The sequence below is a fragment of the Eretmochelys imbricata genome, chromosome 6, assembly GCF_965152235.1.
Source record: "Eretmochelys imbricata isolate rEreImb1 chromosome 6, rEreImb1.hap1, whole genome shotgun sequence".
NCBI lineage: Eukaryota > Metazoa > Chordata > Testudines > Cheloniidae > Eretmochelys > Eretmochelys imbricata.
In genome coordinates, this window is record NC_135577.1 from 6,388,496 (window position 1) to 6,408,469 (window position 19,974).

The 19,974-nt window shown below is 49.2% G+C and overlaps 1 protein-coding gene across 1 annotated transcript in view; it reads right to left on the reverse strand.

The window, feature by feature from the left end:
- LOC144266036 (uncharacterized) overlaps positions 1-19,974 on the reverse strand; it is a 293,194-nt gene that overhangs the window by 10,302 nt on the left and 262,918 nt on the right. The gene's annotated exons all lie outside the window — the stretch shown is intronic.

A 19,974-nucleotide genomic window follows, 5' to 3' on the forward strand; every position in this document is an offset into this window, starting at 1 on the left:
TGAGGGTTGACAGGTTCTTGCCCCAAGATCAGGCCCAGTATTATTTAAATTATTACATAGCTGTGAACCCCACTGTACACAGCTGCAACACTCACTCTATAGGAACGCTTCTATATTTACAAATATCAGTTTATTAATACATTTAGCACATCACAAACACCCCAACTCAGTAAGGTAGGTAGAGATATTACAGAATGTACCTCTGCACATCCACATACTCACATCATCCCTTGCAGAACAACTGGAAATGTTAGTAATGAGGAAGATGATGGCTATCAACGTCCCCATCATCTCCAGTGGCCAACCCAAGGACTACATCTCCTTCTCCTACTGCCCCGAGGCTGGGATGAAACTTTTATAATATGATACGCTGACGACACTATGTTTGATGCATATTTAGAGGGGTATTTCCCTTTTTCCTTATTTGTATATCCTTACCTTTCTAATTTTGGACTGTCTTTCTTCTATGGGTTAGTATATCAATAATCTCAACTTATTATAATATACGTCAATTCATTGCCATGGCCTTTTAGTGGTTAGGTATCTGCGGATATAGCTCATGTACCTTTATGTACATCAATTCGTTGCCATGACACTTCTGTGGTTGGATCATGTACCTGTGGTCAGAACTTCCCCTTAAACTCTATTTTCAGCTCCTCAAATACTTGGGGTTTTCCACTGGGCCGTTTATCTGCGCAAAGTTTAGCTCTTCAAAGTTCATAGGCCTCAAGCCTTACGCTAACTTGCTGAAGCTCATGTCTTCCAGGATTCAGGCCTGTAGGTTCCTTGCATTACTGCTACATACATAGGTGCTGGAGCCCCCACGGAAAAAAATTAGCCAGCTACCCCCCTCCCCCCAGTGCCTCCCGCCCACTGGCGGCCCTGCTGATCAACTCCTCCCCCTCCCTCCCAGCGCTTCCCGCCCGCTGCGATCAGCTGTTCCGTGGTGTGCAGGAGGCACTGGAGGGGGGAGGAGTGGGGACGGGGCGCACTTGGGGAGGGGGTGGAACTGGATGGGAAGAGGTGGGGCGGGGGCAGAGTGGGGGCAGGAAGAGGAGGGGTGGGATGGAGTGTTGGGGGAAGGGGCGGAGTGGGGGCCAGGGCGGCAGGTCCAACAGGCTAGGGAAGGCTGTGCCCCACCCATGTTCCTCCCCGAAGCTACCCCCTCCTTGCCCTTCCCCCTTGGCCCCAGCCCAGACAGGTTGCTCCTCTTCAGTATGGCTGGAGCTAGGGCGGCTGGGACTTGGGGCCACCTGGCACTGGGGCCGGGCCACCTGATGCTGTGGGGGGGAGGGCTGGGGATACGGGAGGGGCTGGCAGCCACAGGGGGACTCAGGGCTCCTGCAGGGGAAGGGGGTGGGGCCGTGGGGGAGGCAGCTGGGGGCTAGCATCCACCAGCCAGCACCTGCCACCCATGAGTGGGGGTGGGCCCTGGGGCAGAGCGGGGGAGTCAAATACCTCCAGGGAAAGGGGGAAGCAGGCCGCTGTGGCTGAACATAATGCCAAGCAGCGAATCTATAAAGGCAAGCTGGCCCACTGGGCTACAGACTCCTTACCCGTGTCTTGTTCCTAGATCAACAGTTCTCAAATTTTTGTACTGGTGATCCCTTTCACACAGCAAGCCTCTGATTGTGACCCCCCCATTTATAAATTTAAAACACTTTTTTATGTTTAAACGCTATTATAAATCATGGCGGTGAAGTGGAGTTTGGGGTGGAGGCTGACAGCTCGCGACCCCCATGTAATAACCTTGTGACCCCCTGAGGGGTCAGGGACCCCAGTTTGAGAACCCCTGTCCTAGATCCTGATACACAGATCTAATTACAAGCTCCCCCCATGCCTTCCCAGAGTTCAGGACAGAAACCAGGAGTCCTGGCTCCCAGCCCTTGCCCCAGACCCCCACTCCTCTCCCAGAGCTGGGGATAGAACCCAGGAGACCTGACGCCCAGCCCCCACTGCTATAACCCCCTAGACCCCACTCCCCTCGCAGCGCTGGGGATAGAACCCAGGAGTCCTGGCTCCCAGCACCCCCCTGTGCTCTAACCCTCCAGCCCCCACTCCCCTCCCAGCGCTGGGGATAGAACCCAGGAGTCCTGGCTCCCAGCACCCCCTGCTCTAACCCTCCAGCCCCGACTCCCCTCCCAGCGCTGGGGATAGAACCCAGGAGTCCTGGCTCCCAGCCCCCCCTGCTCTAACCCTCCAGCCCGGACTCCCCTCCCAGCGCTGGGGATAGAACCCAGGAGTCCTGACGCCCAGCCCCCACTGCTATAACCCCCTAGACCCCACTCCCCTCGCAGCGCTGGGGATAGAACCCAGGAGTCCTGGCTCCCAGCACCCCCTGCTCTAACCCTCCAGCCCCCACTCCCCTCCCAGCGCTGGGGATAGAACCCAGGAGTCCTGGCTCCCAGCACCCCCTGCTCTAACCCTCCAGCCCCGACTCCCCTCCCAGCGCTGGGGATAGAACCCAGGAGTCCTGGCTCCCAGCCCCCCCTGCTCTAACCCTCCAGCCCGGACTCCCCTCCCAGCGCTGGGGATAGAACCCAGGAGTCCTGACGCCCAGCCCCCACTGCTATAACCCCCTAGACCCCACTCCCCTCGCAGCGCTGGGGATAGAACCCAGGAGTCCTGGCTCCCAGCACCCCCTGCTCTAACCCTCCAGCCCCCACTCCCCTCCCAGCGCTGGGGATAGAACCCAGGAGTCCTGGCTCCCAGCACCCCCTGCTCTAACCCCTAGACCCCTGGGGACCCAACTCAGCGTGTCTAATATCTGTGCGCTGCCCTGGAGCTGGCTGGGTTCAGCTCACAGACCCACCCCCGGTGCTTTCCCTGCAGCTGGCTGGGAGCGGGGAGGGTGTTTCTCCGTCCCAGCCACGGTTTGGCTCCGATCCCCTCGCCCCTGGCGCCGCTTCCTCCAAGCAGCGAGTTCCTACCTCTGCTGCCCTTTCTCTCCCTCCCTGGAGCTGCCTCTCCCCGCGTCTCCCCCGCGCCCCCACTCACCGCCTGGCCGGGGGGCCGCAGACGGAGGCTCGCCCCTGTGCACCGGGAGTGACTCCGAATCCAGGCAAGGAGCAGGGGGCTGGACAGGAAGGAACTAAGGTCCCTGCACTATTTACCACCGCCCCTTACAGCATCGCTCTGGGAAGTGGCCGGGCTCAGAGCTCATTGGTTTTAACCCTCTTAATTCTCCAACGCCCCAGGGGGACTCCAATCAGGGAAAGAACCAGGGAAATCCTGAGCCTCCTCCCTGCTCCATTATCAAGCCAGACCTCCCTGTCTCACTGGATCAGGCCAAAGCTAGGCCCCCTAGCCAGTATCCTGCCCCCAGCTCTGCCCAAAGCCAGCGGCAGCAGGGGACGGTGCGAGAAACACAGTCGCCAACTTGCAGGCGGTAAATAAGCACCCCGACTTTCACAAGAAGCCAAAAATCAAGCTAATCCCACTTCAAAACAAACCGATCCCTAAGAACCCCAAGAACTCTATGTGGCTAGATCCCCCAGGCCTGCAGTCTGGGACAGTGGTGGGCCCGCTGTGCACCCCTGATTCTCCCCCACTTGCCCCTGCCGGGAGCCAAACAACAAAAAAGAAGCAACCAGCTACAACAAGGCAAAAACTCGCCAACAAGCAACTCACAAGCCCATTAAGCCCCAAACAAGCCCAATTTCTGTGTTTTTCCCCCTCCCGGGTTTGGCATGTCTGGCGAGAAACTCCTCGTGGACACTTTGGGAAGAGTTCCCCACCCCGGGGCAAATTCTTTCATAGATCTGTAGAGCTGAACTGAAGTCACCAGTGATCATCTAGGCCGACCTCCTGAAGAGCTCGGGCCAAAGAATTTCACCCAGGCACCACTGTACTGAGCTCAATCGCTTCTGTTTTGGCCAAAGTATCCTCCTGTCTGGTCTGGATGCCATCAAAGGACTGCGAATACACCACACCCCTGGGGAGTGTGTTCCAATGGGTTAATCATCCACACGGGTAAAAACTGGCACCCAGGGGCGCCGGAATGGGGCAGGGGTGGGAGGGGGCGGATCAAGGGGTCATGGCCCTCCTACTTTTCACCACAGGCCTGGCTCCCTGCCCCTTTTCTCCCCGTGTCCCCAGCCAGGCCAGAAACTGGAGCCCAGCCTGGGTAAGAGAGGTCTGGGAAGCCCAGGCAGCTGTGGGGAGCCCAGGCCCCTCCACGTGCCTGGGTGGGGGGGCCTGAGAGCAGCCCCCGGCCCTGCCCCCCAGACCCCATACCCAGGGCAGATGGAAGATCTGCGGCTCCCCACAGCTCTTACCATGGCCCAGCGGTGGCTCTTTGGCCCCCAAGGCCCCATCCCCAGCCAGGCTAGAAGCCAGAGCCAAGTCGGAGTAAGAGCCATGTGGTCAGCTATGGGGAGCCGCAGACCCTCCATCTGCCCTGGGTGGGGGGACCCGGGGGGGTGGAGACACAGGCCGGGGGCTGCTCTCAGGCCCCCCCAACCCCGAGTAGGTGGAGGGACCCAGGCTCCCAGACCCAACTACAGTTCCCAGCTTGGTCAGGGGTGGGGCCTCAGGGGGAAGAGGAGGGGCAGGGGTGGGACCATGGAGTGGGGGGGGTCTCATGGCCCTCCCACATTTAGGAAGAATCCTTGTGTCTAATTGGAGTTTGTTTGGGCTTAACTTCCTCCCATTCGTTCTTGTTCTGCCTTTCTCCTCTAGGGTGAAAGGGCCTTTTCATACCTGGTGTTTTCTCCCCGTGAAAGTACGGATTGTTGGGGTTCACTTTCAAATATTGATGAGATGTCAAATAACCCAGCCTCAATCAGCTTTATTAGTCAGAGACAAAAGAGCCCCACCCAGAAAGGAAAGCGTTAACCCTTTATCACACTGATCTGGGAAGCAGAGACTCATCTTCTCCAGCAACATCCAATCTTCTCCCAAATTATCACTTTAACCCTCCTTGTGTATATACCTCAGGTGTTTACAACAAAGAAAGGCTTAACCCAGTTTTTAATCAGTTTCTTATCTTGTTTTGAACACAGGTCTCCAGACGTCAGCAAACCCAGCCACATCCTGCACCAGCCCTAGGTGAGCCTGCATGGTGGTCAAGCATCAGCAGAATCATCTCCCGCCTTCCCAAGCTGTACAGACGGCACCCAGCACACGAGCACATTTGGCAAACTTCAGCACAACATACATTTAGTCTCGGACAGGTCCCGCGTGCACAAGGAACTGGGATTACACACAGTTCACTGCAGGCTTGGCCTCAGTGAAAACCAGGCTGGGAATTTGATTCACAGTTACACACTGTTAGCATAAGTATAAAGAATATAAAGCCAGATAGATAGATAGATAGATAGAGGTGTACAGGGATAGATAGATAGATAGATAGATAGATAGATAGATAGATAGATAGATAGATAGATAGAGAGGGGTGTATAGGGATAGAGGGGGGGTATAGGGATAGAGAGATAGACAAAGAGCTAGATAGATAGAGAGAGAGTGGTGTATAGGGATAGATAGATAGATTAGATAGAGAGGGGTGTATAGGGATGGAGAGAGAGAGAGAGAGAGAGGGGTGTATAGGGATAGAGAGATGGGGGGTGTATAGGGATAGAGAGAGAGAGAGGCGAGAGAGAGAGGGGTGTATAGGGTTAAATAGATAGATTAGATAGATGGGGTGTATAGGGATAGATAGATAGATAGATAGATGTGTATAGGGATGGGGGGTATAGGGATAGAGAGATAGAGTGCTAGATAGAGAGAGAGAGTGGTGTATAGGGATAGATAGATAGATTAGATAGAGAGGGGTGTATACGGATGGATAGATAGAGAGAGAGCTAGATAGAGGGGGGGTGTATAGGGATAGAGAGATGGGGGGTGTATAGGGATAGATAGAGAGAGGGGGGTGTATAGGGATAGAGAGAGAGAGAGAGAGGCGAGAGACAGAGGGGTGTAGAGGGATAGATAGATAGATAGATAAAGATAGGGTTGTATAGGGATAGATAGATAGATAGATTAGAGAGGGGGGGTGTATAGGGATAGATAGATAGATAGATTAGATAGATAGGGGTGTATAGGGATAGATAGATAGGCAGGCAGGCAAACATTACACATAGTAATCAAGCGACCTCTCAGTCTTCTTTCTGATAAGCCAAGCAGACTGAATTCTTTAATTTACCATCATTGCGGTCTAGCACAGGAGCCATACAAACCTCTCATCTGTGGTCAGTCGGCTTGTGTTGTGTGTGCTCTCCCTGTGCCGTCCCAGCTCGACGCTGATAGCTGATAGCACTGCCCCGTGCGGTTAAGCACTGACGGCCGGAATGTCGTTGCCACCGTAACACTGTTCGGGCTGCCCAATGCTTCTGTCCTTGGAATAAGTGTTATTACCACTGACAGCAGATCAGGCAGCCTGCCCATTCAGCAGACCTCAATGATCCTTATACAGAAAGACCAGAAGCTTGGTTTGGCGGCGAAGACGTTCAGCCAGACTTATTGTCAACGAAGCACAGCATTCGGTCCCCGGATTAGTTGACAGGTACACTAACACATGGATGCTTGTTCCAATGGACTCGGTTTAGTTAGCGGCGGGATTTTCTGCTGCCCCCTAGGCTGGACAAAGGGTTACGGCGAGGTACCCCGCAACTGGAATAAGCATACTATGCACCATCTTACATGTCTCATGACTTCTGTTTGCTACCTCCCCTTGTTCCTACTATCCTGGACAAAACGTTTGTTATTTTGTCAAGCCGCCTTATCTTGTACTAGATGGGAATGTATTTGTACTTGCTGAAATATGTTTATGTAATTATCTAGGGCCTCGTACACTAGCAACAACTTTGCCAAGTTCATGTACTGAACAGTGAACTTGTAAGCATCTGCTTTAATAGATGGCCTGACTTTGGTTTCTAGACTCTGGTTCGAACTTCAGACCAGGCCCAGTGCTCCAGGCTGGCTCGCTCTCTCGACTACATCAGCCTTGGCAGTTCTAGCGACAGGGCTCGGCCTTAATTCTATCCTGTGGCAGCGAATTCCACAGGGTCTATCCACAGTGTGGGGACATTTATTTTTATTCTTTTTAATCAGTACTATTAAAAATAATTTAGGTTTTTGGTGTGAGGTGGAAGTTGGCCCGGGGCTGACAACACAGCTCCTGTCTCTCTCACAAACACCCTATTTCGAGAAACTTTGCAATGACCTGAGAATTCAAACAAGTCAGGCAAAGGACGCTGAGAGGCTGGTTTTATCAGAAGTACTACAAGAGAGCTTCAAGGCCCCAACCGAGATCAGGGCTGTCGTGCTGGGCACTGCATAGACAAATTGTGAGACAGGCTCTGCCCCAAACAGCACATTATTATTCTCTCATTATAGGTAGGGAAACTGAGACCCAGAGAGATGCAGCACCACCCCCACCATAAACCAATAGACCTCACTCCTGTCCCAGAGCTGGAACCAGAACCCAGGAGTCCTGACTCCCAGCCCCTTCTCCCTGCTCTAATCCACGAGACCCCCCCATCCCACTCCAGAGCCAAGGATAGACCCCAGAAGTTCCAGTTCTTAGCCCCACCTGCTCTAACCATCTAGACCACACTCCCGCTCCAGAGACAGGGATGGAACCCAGGAGTCCTGGTTCATAGCCCCCTCCCGCAGGATGCTCTGAGTCCAGTGTAGTGCATCGGATCTGGAGAGGCAATGGGGTGGGCATGATGAGGGGCTGGTGCAAAGGGGGCATCAGGCTGGGACGGAGGTTGACCTAGTCGCTCTCGCCAGGGCTGACCAACCCCACTGTAGCAGAGAGAGAGCCTGGAGCACTGGGCCTGGTGCGGGACCTGAGGCCTGAACCACAGGTGGTGAACCAAAGTCAGACCACGCCATGAACCAAAGCAGAGATAGATTAAGATTTACTGGGGTTCTGGGCACAAAGAACATTTGGGCCCCCCATGCTTTGGGGGCCCAGGGCCACCGGAATCAGGGGGGGCCATGCCCCCCCTTTTTTAACATGGGCATAGACGCTGAGGGCAGGCACAGAGCAACTGAGGCACAGAGTGCTATGCGGCAGAGGAGGTGATAAGGTGAGCAGCTCCCCCATAGCAAATCGCAGCCCCTGCCAGTGGCATCGGTCTCTTCCCAGTCGGTGGGCCTTAGCCCCCCCCTCACCGCAGGGCCCCTCCTCTCCTCTCCCCCCGAGGCCCTGCTCCCCGGCCAGGCCAGAAGCCGGAACCAGGCAGTAGCAAAAGCCGCCCAGGGAGCCCGGGCCACGGTGGGGAGCCCCAGACGCTCCACCTGCCCTGGGCGGCACGCCCTCAGGGGTGGAGACACAGGCTGGGGGCTGCTCTCGGGCACCCCACCCAGGGCAGGTGGAGGGTCCGGGCGGGGCTCCCCACAGTGGCCCGGGCTCCCTGGGCAGCGCTTACCCCAGCCCAGCTCTGGCCCGGGGTGGGGTCTTGGGGAAAAGAGGAGGAGCGGGGGGGGGGCCAAGGCCACAGTTCCAATGCTGGTGTCCCCCGCCCCCTTCCCCTACACAGGCTCTGGCGCTCCTGCGGGGGCCCCCAAATTGCCTGGGACCCCTGGACACGTTAATCTGCCTCTGACCAAAGTCGGGCCAGGTATTAAAGCAGATTCTTACAAGTTCACTGTCTGGAACATGAACTTGGCCCCTAAGTTCCCTATGAGCTGCGCGGCCACTGTCTCTTAAGCCCCACGCAGGGGCTCAGGGCTGCGGCGGGGAGAGATGCCTTTCCCCCAGCGCAGACCTGCCATGCTGGGGAGAGGCGCTCCTCCCCTGGCCCAGCCCAGCCCAGCCCGGCTGGGGAGAAGCTCCTCTCCCCCGGCCCCGAGCTGCTGTGGCGAGAGAGGGCTGGGGGGAGTCCTCTCTCCACACCACAGCCCTGGGGCAGCCTGGACCCCAAACCTCTCATCCCCGGCCCCACTCCAGAGCCTGCACTCCCCTCTGCCCCAGCCCTGAGCCCCCTCTTGCACCCCGAACCGCTCATCCCCGGCCCCACCCCAGAGCCCGCACCCCTAGCCAGAGCCCTCATCCCCCCACACCCCAACCCTCTGCCCCAGCCCTGAGCCCACTCCTGCACCCCAAACCCCTCATCCCCGGCCCCACCCCAGAGCCTGCACCCCTAGCCAGAGCCCTCATCCCCCCACACCCCAACTCTCTGCCTCAGCCCTGAGCCCCCTCCTGCACCCTGAACCCCTCATCCCCAGCCCCACCCCAGAGCCTGCACCCCTAGCCAGAGCCCTCATCCCCCCACACCCCAACCCTCTGCCCCAGCCCTGAGCCCACTCCTGCACCCCAAACCCCTCATCCCCAGCCCCACCCCAGAGCCTGCACCCCTAGCCAGAGCCCTCATCCCCCCACACCCCAACCCTCTGCCCCAGCCCTGAGCCCACTCCTGCACCCCAAACCCCTCATCCCCGGCCCCACCCCAGAGCCTGCACCCCTAGCCAGAGTCCTCATCCCCCCCCACACCCCAACCCTCTGCCCCAGCCCTGAGCCCCCTCCTGCACCCTGAACCCCTCATCCATGGCCCCACCCCAGAGCCTGCACCCCCAGCCAGAGCGCTCACCCCCATCCCCCGCACCCCAACCCTCTGCCCCAGCTCTGAGCCCCCTCCCACACTCTGAACCCCTCGGCCCCACCCCGACCACATGAATTTTGTTATGTGGACCGATATGAAGGTGACGTGTCACACATCACCTCCATATTGGTGCACATAGCAAAATTCAATCCGCACATGGGCGTAAGAAATTAGAGGGAACACTGCTTGGCACAGACACTGTTAGCCTTGGTAAAACACATTGAATATGTAAACACATTCCAGCAGGCCAGTACAAGTTCACTGCAACCTAGCCCCTGATAAGATGGTTTGACAGAAGTAATGAAGAGGGATGTTTTGTCTGAAACAGCAGGAGAAAGGTAACAAACATGGATTAGTAAATCAGATGAAGGAGAAAACCGTGGGGTTAACAGAGCACCTTAGGAGACAGGAGATGCGACATGATCACAGAGGAGTGGATAAAAAAGAATTTCCAAGTGCAAAACGGAGAGGAAGCAGGTTAACACCTAAAATTGATGCTTTAGCACATGGAGTTGTCCAGAAAGGGTTAACTGCAGCAGAGAAGGGCCCTCCTGCAATCCAGTCGGCATATAGACAAAAAGCAACAGACACTGAGGGAACAAATTCAGGTTTTGCAAGAGCACATGGCCGCTACTCTCTTCCCAGAATCAGTATAAAAGCCAAGGGTACGGGTTCCCAGCTGCTTTAACCCTCAGAGTCCCACTCCTTGCTCAGAGCTAATAGTATAACCTTTCTCAAATATTTCTGCATACCAGTTCAATTTTCCTTTATATCCTCTCTGTTTGCTCACCTCGCTGCGGCTGCCTGTACTTTAAGATACCTGGACAGAAGTTACTTAATCTCTCCTGGCTCAGGTCTCCCTCCCTCCCTCTTCCCCTACTTCTGCTCCCTTCTGTCCTCTGTTTTAAAAGTTATGGTTATTACATAAACCTCCATTTCTGAAAAAGACAAAGCACCTCAAAACAAAACAAAACGAAAAGAAAACAAGATAAAAACTTACTTTAAATAAACCCAGTAAATTAACCATTTTAACCCTTCAGGAATGCCACAGCTGGGATTACTCTCAACTTTCTTGAAGATATGGTTCCCAAGCAACAGAAATGCAGACTCTGCTTCTAATCCTAACCACTGACCACTATTTGAAACGTGTTTTCCTTATTTCCACAGAGTTTTTTTAAAATGAAGTAATATAAAGTAATGGAAAATGCCTTAAATTACTAAATTAACACAATAAAGTGTGCGAATAACTTAATATGAATTGTTATCAATTCTTATGAAAAGTTGTAAATAAAAGATAACTTGCTTATATAGATATTGTTGCCTGGTTTTTAGGTTATGTATTAACTATATTGATTACTTAAGAATTTTTAGTTATTACTTTGAGGGTTCCAGGTTTTTGCCCCAAGTTCAGGCCCAGTATTATTTAAATTATTATATAGTTGGGAACCCTGATATGCACAGTTGCAACACTCCCATTATAGGAACTCTTTTATCTTTACAAATATAGTTTATTAATATATTTAGCACAGTCACAAACACCCCAGCTTAGTAAGATAGATAGAGATAATACAGGTTTCAGAGTAGCAGCCGTGTTAGTCTGTGTCCGCAAAAAGAACAGGAGGACTTGTGGCACCTTAGAGACGAACCAATTGATTTGAGCATGAGCTTTCGTGAGCTTCATCTGATGAAGTGAGCTGTAGCTCACGAAAGCTCATGCTCAAATCAATTGGTTAGTCTCTAAGGTGCCACAAGTCCTCCTGTTCTTTTCAGAGATACTACAGAATGTACATTTGCCCATTTTTTGTAGAACCTGAAATGTTCGCCAATATATATATATTTTGTTACCATTACCTTTTTTATTATTACCAGTGGCCATTATTTTGGCACTTTCCAAGGGCTACATTTTTTTTACCGCCCCGAGGCTGGGATGCCCCTTCTATCATATGTTACGCTGATGCCGCTATGTTTGATGTATATTTAGTAGGGGATTTTTTTTTATTTGTATTTTTTTACCTTACTAATGTTGGAGTGGTTCTTTTTATAGGTTAGTATATTCATGATTTGAACTTATCATTACAAGGGCTGTCGATTAGTCGCAGTTAACTCACGTGATTAACTCAAAAAAATTAATCACGATTACAAAAATGAATCGCAGTTTAATCGCATTGTTAAACAATACAATACCAGTTGACATTTAGCCAATTTTGGGATGTTTTTTCTACATTTTCAAACGTATTGATTTCACTTACAACACAAAATACAAAGTGTCCAGTGCTCACTTTATATTATTTTTTTTTATTACAAATATTTGCGCTGTAAAAATGATAAACAAGAGAAATAGTATTTTTCAGTTCACCTCCTACAAGTACTGTAGTGCAATCTCTTTCTCGTGAAAGTGCAACCCTTTGGTGATTAGGTATTACATTTGTTATTTCTCTTGTAATTGGATATTTTGTTTTTTCCCAAGTTCCAAGTTGTGGTGTACCTAGTAAGTTTAAAAGGGTATGAACTTAGGAAAGCCCCTATGGCAACCTGCTTTAACGCATCCTCTATGGTTGTAGCCATACATGGATCTTATGCTTTATCTTATCACCATTTATTTCGGTGAAAGGTCCCAAATATACATATGCTAACTTTGCCTTAGCTCAACATAAAGGATGTGGCCTGCAGGTCCCTGGTGTTACAGCCAAAATATACTTTAATATGAACCTATAAACCTATTATAATAAAACAAATAATTAAACCCATAAGAAATGAAGAAACGTATAAGAAAAGATATATAGGCAAGCAAGCAGGCTAGCCTTCCTACATACCTGTTACGTAGGTCAGTTCGTTGCCAGGACATTTCTGCGGTTGACTCATGTACCTGGGGTCAGAACTTCCCCTTAAACGCTATTTTTAGCTCCCCAAACACTTATATTTTTCCCTTGGGCCGTTTATCTGTGCAAAGGTTATTTGTTCACAGTTTATAGGCCTTAAGCCTTATGCTAACTTGCTGAAGCTAATGTCTTCCAGGATACAGGCCTGTAGGTTGCCTGCATTACTGCTGAACGTAATGCAAAGCAGAATATAATGCAAAGCAGTAAATATAATAAAGGCAAGCTAGCCCACTGGGCTACAGTAGCAGTAAATATAACAAAGGGAAACTGGGCTACAGGCCCCCCCTTTGATAGGGTGAATGTCACTGAACCCTATCACAGAAGATGAGGACTTTACCCTTAACACACGAGGTGAATGGGAATTGCCACCTTCTCAATTAGTATAGGTGTAAATGTGCCTTTGGGGTTTGGCAAAAATTTGACCCGTGACCCTGCACTTTAATTGGCCATAAAAATAGTTTTGATAGTACAATACTAGAATACTGGCCATTTTTATTCTACATTACCCTTTGCATACAAGCCTATTGCTTGGTTGGCCTGGCAGGCTACCGACGACCAGGACGACAGGTTGTGTAGGTACCTTCCTTTTGGCCACCCCACGGTGTGTCCACCTTAAACATATTGTATCTGCCAACGTACTGATACCCCTTTCCAGAGCAATAGGCCAGCGGTGGAATTTCCCCATTTGAGTGATAAATTACCAGAGGAGATACATTGCAGTGTTTATTGGAGACGTTGTTTTCAAGGTGACCGACTGCGTGGATAACTGCCCAGTGACCTAACACATTCTCACCTGGACTGAACACAGGCAAAGAGGCTGGGAACAAGGTTTTGCCGTGATAATTTTAGTTAAATAAGAGTTTTAATTAGGGTACAGCGTTATAGACCCCAGACCCGAACTGCTTTCCGTGGCACTTTTGACAACAATTAAACAAGTGGCCTTTTCTGTTTTCCGTTTTAAAAACAGCAACTAACAATACACTTTAGCTATTGCTAATTCTTGATGAAATGTGGGGCCTTTTTCAATTTTAAAATGATAGGATGGTGTTCTATATATATACTGTTGGCAGAACTGATTTATGCCATACTATACCCATTGCTACACCTGGTATAGATGTAGGTACTTTGGAGTTATTGATTTGAAGATAAACGCTTTTCCAGGTTACTAAATGTGACATGGTTACATTCACTAGCTTACAGCTGAGGGTTGCACGGTCACCGGTTATGTCCCTTTACGATATGTCCCTTTTAGATACATACTGTGTATATATATATGACACCTACAGTTTAGGCAATACATTTAATAATGGTCCTGTTTAGTTGGGTTTTTTTAGGGCTGTCGATTAATTGCAATTAACTCAAAAACGTTAATCACAGTTTTAATCGCACTGTTAAACAATACAATACCAATTGAAATTTATTAAATAGTTTAGATGTTTTTCTACATTTGCAAGTATATTGATTTCTATTATAACACAGAATACAAAGTGTCCAGTGCTCACTTTATGTTATTATTTTTATTACAAATATTTGCACTGTAAAAATGATAAACAAAAGAAATAGTCTTTTTCAATTCACCTCATTCAAGTACTATAGTGCAATCTCTTTATCCTGAAAGTGTAACTTACAAATGTAGATTTTTTTTTGTTATACAACTGCACTCAAAAACAAAACTGTGTAAAACTTTAGAGCCTACAAGTCCGCTCAGTCCTACTTCTTGCTCAGCCAATTGCTAAGACAGACAAGTCTCGGATGATGACCCAGCATTTGTTCCAGTATAGACATATGCACCCCACTTTGTTCGGGGGATAGTTTTGATTATTATTCCAACACCGTGTTACTTTAGCTAGAACTTGATTTTATATATTTATTGAGTTTGATTATAATAACAAAACAATATTAATTATTAATTATATCATATTATAACAAGGTAGAATTTTACATTAATATTACCGGGGCTTGCCCAATGAACTTTTTAATTTTAAATTGGGTTTTGCCAAACAACTGGCCACATTGCCTGACAAACTTCAAATTAAAGTTGTATATTTATAAATCGTTAGTTGCAATTAAATTATTTGTTGACTAACATACCTATATTTATGACTGACTTTTGCAAAGATAGAACCATTACTGGTGTCTTATAGGGACACACCCATGGGGTTAAACCCTAATTATAAATAGTGTGGTACCAAAAAGAAAAATGTTTTACTGTTAATTATTAATTATTATTATGCACATTTTTGTGTGCAAAAATGTCGTTGCAACAAAAACTCCCTCAGAACCATAATTGAGTCATGTGACACAAAACACAGCACTCACAGACAAGTAATTTCAACAAACCATACCACCAATGGTTAAACGTTGTTCAGAGCAGGTCTAGGAAACCTAAGGGTTGAAATCAGTAATCGTTTCGGGTTTACACCTTGGTTTGCCTGTAAAAGAGATCTAATGATTTAGTTAGGAGCCAAAATGGGTTTTGTTTTTGTTTTTTTTGCATCTTTAGACCCTAGCTTAAAACATAAGTGGGTAAGAGAGAAAAATATTAACATATATTAAAAGATTAACTTTATTTGTTTAGGGTATGTAAAGCGAAAATTACAAGCGATAAATCGAATATTTTATTTTGGTGAATTACGACTTGTAACCATAACTGTGATTTAGGTTGTGAGTAGTAAAGGTGGCTGCATTTTGCTTCGATACTTCCTGTGTAAAGCAGAAAGCTTATATGTTGCTGGCTTCCTTTTACCGTGCTGGGTATGTCTGAAATCACAACTGACGTGATACCTATTTTTGGAATCACGATGCACAGCAACTGATTTAAGCCCCAAAGCTTTGTGACTGCAATTTGGCTAATACAAATAGGCAAGTAACAAAACAATAATTAATTTCACCCAAGGGGTGTTACCCTCACTTCTTTTCCTACTGCCTCCCACTTACAGGTAAGCAAGTAAGCAAGCCTTTGCTTTACCTTGTACACGTACATTAGACATAGCCCAATGAATCGAAAGGGTGCTGAATGAGATGTTTTACGGGTTTTTAACTTTAATATTATTTTGTCAGAAGCAATTTACGTTGCCCACTTCCTTTTTTGTTTTTTCAAAACGCTCAGAAGCATTTTCCCTACAGTTTTCACAGCAACATGTTAGCTGCTCAGTGACTTTTTGTTTCCTGTTGGCTTAGAAATCCTAAATGAAAAGCAAAGTGACGGTCAGCCTGACAGAGTACGAGATATGGGTTACAGTCTGTATGACTGGGGCGGGGCGGGGGGGGTGAGCTGTCAGTGCTTTCTGGGAAGTAACAATTGTTGTAGTTTTTTATGTTTTATTTAAACCATTCCTATGCGATTCAGTTTCCTGGATTGTTAACACCCTGCTTTGTAAGCTCATACTTACAGCTGCACTTAGACAGTTTTCATTTTTATTACCCCTGATAAGCTTTAGCTGTTTGTGATACTTGTAAGTACAGTTTTTTGTACTTCTCCTGACTATACCATACCACATACAATCAAACCCTGCCGACTAGAGGTGCTTAAAATACTCTGGCTATGTTGCATTCGTACGAAACCACGATTTGAGGACTTCAATAGCTCAGACATAGGTGAGAGGTTTTTCGCAGGAGTGGGTGGGTGAGATTCTGTGGCATGCGTTGTGCAGGAGGTCAGACTAGGTGATCATAATGGTCCCTTCTGACCTTAGTATCTATGAATCTATGAATCTATGAAACCTCCTTTCTGAATTTTAATGTATTTTCATGCTATATTTTGATTGACCACAACTGGGTTCCCAGAAATCTCAGGTAACTTTACTTTACTTACCTTCAACTTCTACTTCAAATGAGCTTAATTAAATTCTACTAACTAGTTTAATTAGCACTTTACACTACACATATGAAGAGGCATTCCTTCTTAAATAATTAACCCCTTAACCGGTTTTAACAATTACTTAAACAAGTCCCAAGTATCAGCAGAGGGGAGGGGGGTCTGCTCCTTCTCTCTTCCCTCAATGGCTAATGTGCTCTTAGGTGATTGAGAGTAGTAGGCTCAGTCATAAAACTAATTCCTCAGTCAAGGTCCTGGACCTAACATTCCCAGGCCCGCTATATGGCACTAAGAACAATTGGAAATGAAAATCTGCCTTTTGGTCTTATGGGGGAATGTGAAGACCAAAAGCCAGACGGGGCACGAATGTGTGGATGGCCATGCAAGATGGCCATATAACCGTGTTTAGCCCACTGGGTCATCTTGAGCTTATGCATCACCCTTTTCCTGGGTGATGAGTAAACAGCCTCCCCACAAAAAAGACAAAAGAAGGGGAACATAAGAGAAAGAGAGAGACTGTAGCATGACGCCTGGCTCAAGGCTTGAGGCCTGAACCAAAGTCAGCAAAAGCTGTGCTATGAGCAAAGCTCAGGCCATGTTAAAAAGCAGACGCTTGCCTGCACGTTCACAGTTCAGTACATGAACTTGGCACAGGTGCTGCTGGCATTGCTCAAACACACCGAATATGTAAACACATTCCAGCGGGTTACACAAGTACACCCTAAGCTACCACAAGATTATTTTTATTCGGCATATGCAGTCTGGTCAAGCCAAGCCACAGCGTTCTTATCAATGATGTTCAAGGCATAAAGATCTCCAGGAAATTGAGTCATTTTGGAGGACAATGGATCAGCGTTCCCGATGCGTCCCCTGTAACTACCCAGCTGCAACTGGTCTGCTGGTTGGAGAAATGGGCAATCCATCTGGCAGACTGAGTTCAAGGATTACCACAAATCTCGGTCAACTGGTCAAACAGGTTCCGGACGATGATCTTCTAGTCATAGGTCCAGCACTTAAAATCCTCTAGCACAAGATAAGATGATGTGACAGAAGTGATGAATTGTCTGAAACATCAGGAGTAAAGTACAAAGACAGAAGTGGTGAAGAGGGTTGTTTTGTCTGAAATATCAGGAGAAAGGTACAAGGGGAGGTAACAGCCTTGTCATGAAACATGTCAGGTGGTACATAAATTGTTTATTGCCGATTGTTTGTCTCTGTCTATAAATGTTGGGGTACCTCGCCTTAACCCTTTGTCCGGCCGACGGGGGAGAGGAAAGTCCTGTTGCTGAATGATCTGAGTCCATTGTGATGGCCATACATGTGTTTGTGCTTCTGTAACCATTGAGCCCGGGCACTAGGACTGTCCTTCGTTGACAATAAACCTGGCCGAGCGCCTTTGCCACCAAACTGAGTCTGTGGTCTTTCTGGGCAGGTCTGTTGAGGTCTGCTGAGCCAGTTCCCTGCGCAGAGCTGGGACAGCACACCCAGAGAGCACACACGCAGTCCGGAGCCAGGTCCAAGAGGAGGTAACAAGCAGATGTCAGGTAAGGTGATACATAAGTTGTCTGTCCCAGTCTATAAATATCAGGTACCTCCCCTAAACCCTCCGTGCGGCCAAAGGGACAGCTGAGCCTCCTACTGCTGACTGATCTGCTCCTTGCCAATGGACGCTCGTGTTAGCATACCTGTTCCCGCCGAGCCAGGGCACTGGGGCTGTCCCTAGGGGGCCATAAACCTGTCCGAGTGCCTTTGTCACTGAGCCGAGCCTGTGGGCTGTCTTATGAGTAACATCGAGGTCTGGTGAATGAGCAGGCTGCGCTCTCTGCTCGTGATGCTAACACCGGAGCTCCAAGGACAGCAACACCGAGCAGCTGAGCGTGCTGGGTAGTGTTACCGGGGCAACATCCTTCCGGCCTTCAGCGCTTAACATCAGTCATCACGTAAACACATTCCAGAAGGCTGGCACAGGTGCACCCCACCCTGGAGGTACAATATAAGCGCGCTCCTTGGCCATGGTACAGGAGCACACCGACCCCGAGTCAGACAAGGATGGGAGGACACAGTGATGGATGGAGATGTTTTGTTTGAACCAGCAGGTACAAGATGTAGTAACTAACCCCGACAGGAGTGCGATACGTAACTTGTTGGTATCCCTGTCCGTCCGAGGGGGCAGCAGAAAATCCCACTGCTGAGCGAGCGGAGTCCTTTCACAGAATCATGGAATATCAGGGTTGGAAGGGACCTCAGGAGGTCATCTAGTCCACCCCCCTACTCAAAGCAGGACCAATCCCCAACTAAATCATCCCAGCCAGGGCTTTGTCAAGCCTGACCTTAAAAACTTCAAAGGAAGGAGATTCCACTACCTCCCTAAGTAATGCATTCCAGTGCTTCACTACCCTCCTAGTGAAAAAGTTTTTCCTAATATCCAATCTAAACCTCCCCCACTGCAACTTGAGACCACTGCTCCTTGTTCTGTCATCTGCTACCACTGAGAACAGTCTAGAGCCATCCTCTTTGGAACCCCCTTTCAGGTAGTTGAAAGCAGCTATCAAATCCCCCCTCATTCTTCTCTTCTGCAGACTAAACAATCCCAGTTCCCTCAGCCTCTCCTCATAAGTCATGTGTTCCAGTTCCCTAATCATTTTTGTTGCCCTCTGCTGGACGCTTTCCAATTTTTCCACATCCTTCTTGTAGTGTGGGGCCCAAAACTGGACACGGTACTCCAGATGAGGCCTCACCAATGTCGAATAGAGGGGAACGATCACGTCCCTTGATCTGCTGGCAATGCCCCTACGTATACATCCCAAAATGCCATTGGCCTTCTTGGCAACAAGGGCACACTGTTGACTCGTATCCAGCTTCTCGTCCACTGTAACCCCTAGGTCCTTTTCTGCAGAATTGCTGCTGAGCCATTCGGTCCCTAGCCTGTAGCGGTGCATGGGATTCTCTGTCCTAAGTGCAGGACTCTGCACTTGTCCTTGTTGAACCTCATCGGATTTCTTTTGGCCCAATCCTCTAATTTGTCTAGGGCCCTCTGTATCCTATCCCTACCCTCCAGCGTATCTACCTCTCCTCCCAGTTTAGTGTCATCCGCAAACTTGCCGAGGGTGCAATCCACACCATTCTCCAGATCATTAATGAAGTTATTGAACAAAACCAGCCCCAGGACTGACCCTTGGGGCACTCCGCTTGACACCGGCTGCCAACTAGACATGGAGCCATTGATCACTACCCGTTAAGCCCGACGATCTACCCAGCTTTCTATCCACCTTTGTCACAGGCGTAAGTGTGTTAGTGCTCCTGTAGAGTCTAGGGGGCACTAGGATCGTGCTTCATTGACAATAAACCTGGCCAAGTGCCTTCACCATCAAACCGAGTCTGTGGTCTTTCTGGGTAGCGCTATCGAGGTCTGCTGGGCCAACTTTCTGTGGCACTGGGACAGCATACGGAGAGAACGCACACGCACGCTGACAACAACAGGCATCAAACCCACAGCGATGGGCGTGAGGCAGAATTCCAAGGCCTATCCCCCTCCCTTTGGAGAGGGCAACAAGGATGCGAGCCAGCAGGAACAGGCCCCTCGCTATTCGTCCCAGGATGATGGGCTGACAGTTATAGACCATGAAACACTCCATCACCGTCTGCACCTGTGGGAGAAGAGACGTGTGGTGAGACAGGGACCTAGGAGTCCTCGCACAAGCCACAACCCCCCCCCTGTAACCACTAG